This window comes from Chamaea fasciata, unplaced genomic scaffold (assembly GCF_029207755.1).
Source record: "Chamaea fasciata isolate MVZ Bird 193981 ecotype frontalis unplaced genomic scaffold, bChaFas1.0.hap1 SCAF_9, whole genome shotgun sequence".
NCBI lineage: Eukaryota > Metazoa > Chordata > Aves > Passeriformes > Sylviidae > Chamaea > Chamaea fasciata.
In genome coordinates, this window is record NW_027094094.1 from 34218877 (window position 1) to 34228963 (window position 10087).

Below are 10087 nucleotides of genomic sequence, written 5' to 3' on the forward strand. Positions count from 1 at the left end.
ACACGCCGGAGTATCCAGACACATTCTCTCCTCAGTAAGGGGGACATTCTCACGCCTCATGGCCCGAAATCCTCACGGTTTGTTTTATTGTTTGTTGGGGGGTGTTGGGTTTTTTGGGGTTTTTGTTTGTTTGTTTGTTTTCTGAAGGGGCCGTCTGCCTCCTCAGCCTCCTGAAGACACTTGCATCTGCTTTCCAACATGCCCAGCTCCCCGTTCCCCGTTCCCTTCGTCCCTTCTCCCAGCGGACACAGGCGCTCGCTCTGCTCTCCTTCCTGGAGGCGGGCGCGGCTGCAGCCCCAGGCCGGGAGCTGCCCTGAGGGGGAAAGGACACGGACCAAGGCAGAGAGCGCGAACCTGAGGGGAGGGTTTGCTCTGAGGCCAAGGGGGCGGCACAGAGCGGGCACTCCGGCCCGAGGGGACCCCAGGGGGATCGGACTCCAAGGGAGGGCTCGGATCTGAGGAGGGGCCACCTCCTGCTCCTGCCCCTGCTCCTGCCCCTGCCCCTGCCCCTGCCCCTGCCCCTGCCCCTGCTCCTACTCCTGCCCCTGCTCCTGCCCCTGCCCCTGCCCCTGCCCCTGCCCCTGCCCCTGCTCCTGCCCCTGCCCCTGCCCCTGCCCCTGCCCCTGCCCCTGCCCCTGCCCCTGCCCCTGCCCCTGCCCCTGCCCCTGCCCCTGCCCCTGCTCCTGCCCCTGCCCCTGCCCCTGCCCCTGCTCCTGCCCCTGCCCCTGCCCCTGCCCCTGCCCCTGCCCCTGCCCCTGCCCCTGCCCCTGCCCCTGCTCCTGCCCCTGCCCCTGCCCCTGCCCCTGCCCCTGCCCCTGCCCCTGCCCCTGCCCCTGCCCCTGCCCCTGCCCCTGCCCCTGCCCCTGCCCCTGCTCCTGCCCCTGCCCCTGCCCCTGCCCCTGCCCCTGCCCCTGCCCCTGCTCCTGCCCCTGCCCCTGCCCCTGCCCCTGCCCCTGCCCCTGCCCCTGCTCCTGCCCCTGCCCCTGCCCCTGCCCCTGCCCCTGCCCCTGCCCCTGCTCCTGCCCCTGCCCCTGCTCCTGCCCCTGCTCCTGCCCCTGCCCCTGCTCCTGCCCCTGCTCCTGCCCCTGCCCCTGCCCCTGCCCCTGCCCCTGCCCCTGCCCCTGCCCCTGCCCCTGCTCCTGCCCCTGCCCCTGCTCCTGCCCCTGCTCCTGCCCCTGCCCCTGCTCCTGCTGATGCCTTAAGCTTCAACTTTCATATTTGCAGATCCTCTGTTACCTAGGGGTGCAGTTCTGAGCCTCATATTAAGCGCCAGTGAGCTTTTTTTCACAGGGTAGGTAGACAAAAAAAATCCCTTTTCTGCTGAGCACCGAGGACAACTCTCAGGCCTGAAAACATAAACAGTGGTGGACTGAAGGGAGGAACAAGAAGGATGAGGCCTCACAACCTGAAGCTGTAATTGGACAATTAAAGCCCAAGATGCAAATGGCCCAAAACTGAAAATGTAAGACCTCGTGACTGGGGGGACCTTTGGTGCGTGGCGTTTCGTGGTGGACTCGGGCTGCAGCCCTGGTCAGGCTCCTGTCCTGCCCAAGGCGGATCCTGGAGGCCTTTCGATAAATACCTACTTTATTCTCCAGCTCTGCCCAGTCTCTGTTTCAAGTCACCTTCCAGGCAACACTGCCCCTGCTCCTGCCCCGTGTGCCGGGGACGGTCCCCCCGCTCTTCCTTTGCCCTGTGTCAGGCAGGGAGGTAGGTAGTTCACAGAGGGAACCTGCGCACTACGCCTATTTGTTGGGGTTGATTTAAAACCATTTTATGTCAGTGTTCACAAATCCTCCCGTCTGACGTTTTCCCTGCTTTTCTTTCAGGTTGTTCCAGTCTCCTGTGATTCCCGCTCCCGTTTGATTCACCAGACGAGGTTCTGCTTTTTTATCTTCTGTAAGACTCTGGGTAGGATTTCACAGCTGCGACTGAGAGCTAGACCTATTGGGACACTGCACTTCTGGCAAACACGTTGAAAACTTAATCAATCAGATAAGGTACCCATGAAAACAAAGCAATTTTTAAAGCAAATATACTGTTTCTATTTGCGTTGGGTGAAGACAATCCCAGCCTTGGCCAGTGATAATCCAGGTAAGGAACCTGGCCAATTCACATTTCTACATGTCATGTACCTGGATTTCATTCCCACATGAGGCAAATGAAAAATTCCTTCCTGGTGAGTGGCTAAATGTACCCCCAGAACGGCAGCAGGGCATGGACAGACTGTCTGACCAGACTCAGGACCTTAGACACAACCCTGTGCCCACTAGTATAGATGTCATCATATTTTCTAAAATTATTTAGATTCAGCTAGGCCAAAGAAAATTTTATAATCAGATTCCTTAACAAAATTTCACAGTCCTACAGTAACTTTTGATGTTAGCTGTCACTTGAAACACTTTAGAAAGAAATTTATTTGTTTAGAGAGAGCACATTCCAATATTATGACTCTCCATTTTGCCTTCAGTTATTACCTGTAAGTCCAGTAATTAGTCATTTCTTTCTATTTTCAGTTGTTTATGCATCTATTTACTTCTAATGGAAGCACTGAGTTAATATATTTCATATTTGTACATTATTATTTAATCAACCTTGTCAGAATGATATTGAATGCCTAAGACATAATCTTATACAAACAATAAATAATACCATCTAAAGAGATGACTCTGGAAAAACAGCCTGCTTACAAGGCACTAATTCCCATCCCTGCTGAGAAACCATGCAGTATGAAATTAGTAGTTTGTCAGTTTAAATTGCAAAATTAATCACATCACTGTAAGTGTCAGAAATGAAATAGCAACAACCAAAATTCCTAAACTTAGCTCTTGAGTTTTACACAAATCTCAAGACCTCCATTGCTCAAGTTTTGTTTCTTCAAACTATCTTTTGGAATTTTCACCAGGAATATCTCTCTTGTGTAGGAAATGCAGGCTATTCAGGTGAGAATACATGAAGACTAAAAGGGATTATTCATTGACAATCCCAGAGTTCTCAGACAATTCAACAAAAGCACATTAATTATCACTGTGTCTCTCCACATGCAGCCCACCAGTGATAGAAACCAGCAGCAATACAGACCTATAAAAACCAAACTTTCCACCATGAGTGCTAATCCTGTACACCACATTTTTCTGCACAAGTACAATACTAACAGGAGGGGTGTAATTAGTACATCTTTAGTAGTGTAAAATAACCTACTTGTAGTAGCTTGATTTGAAAAAATGGGACATTGAGCTGAAAGCCCCACGGTAAATTGCCTCTAAAGCGTAATTAAGGGTGGTTTTATTCTATTTGTTCCTGAGTTTTAGCTTTCTTTCATTCAGGGTCTTGCAATTCAAAATGTACAAAGTATTTGATTTGGGAAGGTTTATTGCTGCGATCTGTCTCTGAGGCATAATAGGAATTAAAGTGGTCATTTAGCCAGGATAGCTGCACCCAACCAATAGTACAAACAGATTTAAATTTTAGGCACAAATGTGACTAAGCCAAGCACTAACCAAGAGGGAGATTTTCTGATGAAGGGGTTTTTCGTAACTGACCACTACCTGATTTCATTTCTAAAGCCTCTGCTAAGCTGGAGGTACTAACACAAGGTGCACCTGCTGGTACTACCCACCATCATAATTCCTTCCTGGAGTGACAATGTGAAAGACAGCCTGTAAAACTCAGCAAAATAACAGGTTTTAATCACAACTAGTTAGAACAGACTGCAGAGATTGTTTTTATGGGGGGGGGGAAACCTCCAACAAAGTAGAAAATAATTATTTAATGAAAAATAGACAAAAAATCGTGTATTTTAAGATTTGAAGCATACAAAGGTGAGTAAATCAGGGTCTCTATAGCGATATCTGTGCTCAGAATGGGAACAAAAGTCAAGCAATACAAAACGGGAGCCAGAAGCCTACTTTACTTTCACACAGGTAGGAAGAATGTTACCCTTTATGGTTTTGCAGATGCATGATGAAAGCCAAGTCTCATTAATAAACCTACCATGAGGGTGGTTTTGGCCCAGAGTAGCATTTTCCCTTGATATTCAGCGTAGCTGGATTTTGAAAGCATATCCACTTACCCGTTCTCATTAAAATGTAGGAAATGTGTGGATAAACCAGTTGCAAATAGGAACGTGCTTTTTGTTTAAAACCCAGTGGATCTGGTAAAGATGTATTAAGGAAAAAGGTTCCAATCCAGTAGCACACGCATGCCCAAATTTGCTAAAATTATTTATTTAAAGAAAGAATGCAACAAAACATTTGGCTGCATTGACACCTACAACAACATTCAGTGATATAATTTGATAATCTCGTAACACTGAGCCTGTAATTTCATTAAAATTTAAGTAGAACTAATAGCATTTTTCCCAAAAATGATCTATTACTGAACATAGGAGAGGATTAGAGGCAAAAGTCTGTCAACTTTAAGAGCCACATTTTCAATAGTAAAATGAAAGCTTTAGGATAAAATTGAACACCTCTTTTTTGCACATCCGCGGATGTTTAGACACCTTAATTACTTTTTAGCTGCATAAGCAAGATTAGCAAACTGCCCATGTTTATTCACACACTGGTGGTGACAGATGTCATGCTGCCTTCATTTAAAATGTTGCTGTAAGGTGATTAAGCATCTGTGAGCAGAGCCAGGCAGATGCACAGGAAGCTGCAGCTCAGTTTGCCTTTGCTGAACACATCAGCCAGAAGCATTGGCACTTTCTCCACACTACCTTGCCAGCAGCCTCAGTTTTGAGCAGAAGGGACCAGCACAAGAACACTTTGGTTTCCCTAACTAGCAGAAGTTTTTCATTGTTCTTCTAGATAATGTTTATAAAAAATACCATGGGATAGCAATTAATTCCATGGAAGCTGCCCAGCGGCCATTATATCACAACAAATGTTGTCATCCTTGACAAACAAACAAGGAAAAGTTCGACATGTCCTGAGTAAAGGAATGAAGCCACTTTTGATTCTCTACCTGAAACTTGTCCCCAGATCCATTCTTAGGCATTCACAGAATGTGAAATTTTAGCCATAGAGAATTTTCCATAGTAAATTCTTATTTTCTCACTGTCTGTATGGTTTCAGCTTTGTTAAATGATCTATGCACAAAGCTAACAGACAGAACAGGAGGAATTCAGAAGAAATATTCTTCAGTATGCAGCATTAGTTTTCATACTGTTATTAGTTTCTTCAGGGAGAAAACACAAAATTCTATAGCCTTGTGGTGCAAGCATTGTCTGTTATAAAACACAATTTATGTTGGAGTCGTTATTTTGCTCATATTCTTCAAGGAATATGGAAAATTTACTCTTGAATATTCGAAGTTACACATAAGCACAAAGCTGCTGTTCTGCTGACACTGCTGTAAATACTTGTTAACTTCGGGAGAACCTAACATATTTTTTCTAGATTTCTAACAGGAAGAAACGTTCAAACTATTCAGTTTGGTAGAGCTGATAGAGATAAATTAAATAAAAGGCCACAGAGCAGGTGGTGGAGAAGAGATGGAACAAGCACTGCAAAACTGACATTGCACTTAAGGTCAACAAAGATGAGAAACTGAAGGACTGAAGTGCTTGGGGCTCAGTCCCCGTATTTCTAAAGAAATCACTTGTGCATTTTTTACACTGGTTGGTTAATCTGTCCATGGTCTATTGAAGATTTTTCAGTATCTGTCCCGTTTACTTGAAGAAATTAAGATCATGAAAAAATGCAGGCAATTCTATCCTAGCACCATTGTTTTATGTAACAGTCCTAAACCAGGTTTTATCTGTTACCTGTTCCAATGTCAAGATCTTGCCAACTTTTAAGTGATTAGGAAACAAAACTTCTGAGATTCCTTTGGGAGATAAATTCATTTTCAAAACGCACTTATTCCAGCAGCACCCTGCACGTGTCCCTAAGCCCTGTTGCCGCAGCTCCCGGGCAGGGATGGGGAGCTCAGGGCTGGAAGCTGCTCTTGCTGCGCTTGCAGCTTGCGCTGGGAACGCTGGAGGTCCCTCCAGCACCGCTCCAGGAGCAGCTTCTGCAGGGACGGACACCGAATTTCACCGCATGGAGCTGGTAAAACACAACCCGCTGTGTGCTCAGCAACTCTCAGCCGCCTCGGGATTTATGTTGTTTTACTCAAATCCCACGTTTTACCCCGAGTCCTTTACGTGAACGCAAAGGAGTTGTTGTTTCATGGGGAAAAAAAAAAAAAAAAGTTTTTGAATTAGTTCTGCCAGTGAATAAAGGCTCCTAAATTCGGAACATTGAAGTCAGACATTGCAAATTGTGAGAGAGAAGGGGCGCTGGGTCTGTGCTTTCTAACGCCTCCGTCCTTTACATTCCCCGGGTCAGGTTCCAGAAGAAGTCCCAACAGGTGATTTTTCATAGGCCTCTCTTAAGACCAGCAATATTTTCGGTGCTGAGGCAAGTTAAAACAATTATTAAGAATGCTTCTTGATCAATAACTCACACCAAAAAAAAAAAGTAAAAACAAGGAGGGTGGGAAGCACAGTCACCAGTATCACTCCAGGTACTTAAAATAATAAAACAAAAGCTCTGACTACAGGAATGAAAAATCAGGTGAAATTAGTATTTTTACCAATTGCAACACAGGTAGAAAGTCAAATGAAATTTAATTTCCATTGTACTACTGCTGGCACGATTAACCGTTGCTAGAGTAAAAAAAAAAATTATCTACGGCGAATTAAATTACATATAAAGGTCATATGATAGAGATATATTGTAATAATTGAAAGAAATAGTAAAAGCGGGGAAAATATTAATGCACTGAGTGCCTAATGGCTAGTGTCTCCTGCAGTAGTTCCTGGCTGCCTCCTCCCCGCCAGACTCGGGGCGCAGTTTAATTCTCGGGAGCGGACCCGGCCGGTGCGATCGCGGCCGAGACCCTCCGGGGTCTGTCCCCGCGCCGTCCCTGCGCCGAGCGCCCGCCATTGCTGCGGGGGCGGGGCCGCGGCCGGCGGCGCCCATTGGCTGCGCGGGCAGGGGCGGGGCGTGCGGCGGGCGGAACGCCCTATAAGGCTGCAGCCGGAGGCGAACACCAGCATCAGCAGCGATGGCCGAGTGGTTAAGGCGTTGGACTTGAAATCCAATGGGGTCTTCCCCGCGCAGGTTCGAACCCTGCTCGCTGCGGCCCGGTCGGGCTCGGGCTTTTTTGTTCTTCCCCGGCCCTCTCCTATTCCTCGTCGGAGGAAGTTTTTGCTTCTCGCGTCTCTCGGCTAAAGTCCTCTGCAAGAGGCAGAGCGGTTAGCTGGGATGGCGCAGAACGGGGCAGGTCGGAAGGAACACGGCGGATCATCTGCGTGTGCGGGGCGATCCCGCGGCACACAGCAGGACAATGTTCCCTCAGGCTCTGGAATGTCACCTCCACAGCCTCTCTGGGCAGCCAGTGCTCGGTCACTGCGCAGGGAAGAAGCTCTTCCTCATGTTCAGGTGGAAGTTCCTGGCTATCGCCTCTTGTGCCGTTGCTGGGCACCCCCGAGCAGAGCCTGGCTCCATCCCCTTGGCACCCATTTTGGATATTTACACACGTTGCAGAGGCGCCTCTCAGCCATCTCTTTGTGACTCTGAGCCCCCTCAGCCTTTCCTCACAAGAGGCGATCCAGACTCCTCATCGTCTTTGTTGTCCTGTGGCATTTATCCTACTGCAGCTCCTCAGGCCGTGCCCGTCTGCTCCTCCCCTAGCCCTGCCAGGAAGAACGGTAGAACCAAAGCTGCAGCAGGGCCCAGGGCAAGTTTCTGGCCTTGCATCTACGAGCAGGGACAAGAGCCCTCCTTGGAGGTGACAAAATTAATAATATCAGCAGAAGGCTTCTCTGTAAGGAATGGACTTGCTCCATCAAACCTTGCCTTTCCTGAAGGAAGCTGGTCTGATTCCTCCTGGACCTCCAGTGAGGGGGCCCTCAATCCTCTTTTCCTGCCTTTTATGACCTTCTGCACTTGCATGATGCACATACACACACAGCATGGTGACCAGGGAGGGAAAACCCACAGAAGTTGTTATGCCATTAATAACCAGGAAAAACAAAAGCAGGCAGCATTCCCCAGTCGTCTCTGATTAGCTTAAACCGAGTCCTCGCCACTCATGTGTGAGTCTCCTCTCCTCCTCTCTCCTGTGGAGACTCTTTCAGCCCCAGCACTAGTGAAGGGCTGAAAAAAGTGCAAAGCCGAGAAAGAAAAAGCTGCAAATATGAAAAAAGCCATTTCCACAGAGGCCAAAAAAAGGCCAGAGCTGCCACAGCTTTTCACTCCTCTCTGTCTTAAAGACAAGAGAAAAACCCAGCATAAACATATGCAAACCCATTTCCTCTAGCATATTTTGCTAGTGCAATTCAATTTCATCAAGAAATAGAGGCAGGGGAAAAAAGAGGAACAATAAAGAAAGAGGGAACAGACACTAGTTATTTAAGCTGGCAGCCAAATGAACATTTCAAAGTGCTCCCTAGCGAGGCTCCCAGGGATTTCCGGCTTGGGGGTTTGTTTCTGTCAGGGCACACGCGAGCGCGTTGGCAGCGGCAGGCCAAGGATGGATGTGGGGATCCTGTGGAAGGCTTGGATCCCTGGAAAGAGAGGACCTCGAGCAGCAGAAGGCACCAAAGGCACACAGACCCAAACAGCTGCAAGTCTCTTACTCCTCTGGCCATTCCTGCTCATTCTCCTGCCCATCCTCACCCATGGAGATCAACCACACAAAGCCTGTGAGGAAGAGGAGGAGCTCACAGTCCTCTACCCTGCAAAAACCCGAGGGCTCCGTGGAAATTCTCAGCTAGCAAATGAGCAGCTCTGGCAATCCTAACGAGGTAAACATAAACATCAGTGTAAGGACTGATGCCCGGAGTCTAACTGCATCTTCTTAGAGAGGCTCTGTGTCCTTGGTGCCAGCAGAAGCATTTTTGACAAAGCAGCAAGCGAAGCATTTTGTTGAAAACGTTGAGAACCACAACACATGTCAAGACTGGAAACTTTTTGAATGTTGGCGGCAAACTTCATTTTCTAGAAGGAACCCCTCTCCGTTACTGCTCGGCCAGAAGGAGGGAGAAAGAGCAAACCGCTGTGAAGATGGAACGGAGGGATGAAAATTCATTTTCTCCAGCATCCATGGGGTGTGGCAGGTTCTAGCCAGCAGAGACCAGAGCTCCCAGTTTATCCTGTGCACCAGCCACTGCAGAGGCTCAGACAGAAGCCCTTCAGAGCTGGGACAAACAGAGCACATCCAGAGCCCAACCTCCATTAGCAAGGGAGGGAGATGAGATTAATGCAGCAAAGGGGAAAGCACCGACACACGCGGTGCCGCCATCACCGCGGGGGCAGCTCTGCCAACAGCAGGGGGAATGTGTGCGCTGCCCTGCAATAAAACTACCCACCGCAAACGAACTGATAATCATCTGCCCGCCTGACTGTGACACGGCCCAACAGCCTACCGAGAGGCTTTATCTTTTGCTGTGTAATTTCATCAGCTTTACAACAGCCTCACTGCTTACACTTTCATATCCTGAAATGAGAGATGAGCCTGCTGGGAAGGTAGGATGGCGATGTTCACGCTCAGGAAATTAAAGATACACAGTATCTCTTTTAATAATCAGGATACTTGCTTCTATTATAGAACATATAAACCGCTTTTTTTTAAAATCTCATTTAAAGAGGAGAACAAACAATCAAGAAACGACCTCACCTACCATTCAGCATTACTCAGCCTGAGATTTCAAGCCATGTACTGTCAATACTCATCATCCAAACTAACTCTCACACTGTCACTTGGCACATCTTGGCAAAGCAATTTGGCAAAACAAAAAGGTTGAGAATGTTTTAGTTCTTGACAATCTTATTTATTCTGCACTTGCACAGGTATAACAGCAGCAAATAAAGATATAATAATTTATATAATTCCAGAACGCCCCCATGCCATTCAGTTTCACTGTAAATAACTTGCTAAAAAGTTGCTTAATTTCTGTTTGAAATAGTTTCAAAGACCCAGAAACACAGCATTGAACAACGTGTCCTATTCTCAGTATTTTATCATCATTATCATCACACACCTGCACCCGATCTGCTGTCTCATAATTTCCAGATGAAAACTCCTCGGCCTC

General features: G+C 47.7%; 1 non-coding gene across 1 annotated transcript; it reads left to right on the forward strand.

The window, feature by feature from the left end:
* The first annotated feature begins 7050 nt into the window (after positions 1-7050).
* On the forward strand, positions 7051-7133 carry TRNAS-UGA (transfer RNA serine (anticodon UGA)). The gene has a single exon. It is a non-coding gene; the product is annotated as a tRNA-Ser (tRNA).
* Positions 7134-10087: the final 2954 nt, after the last annotated feature.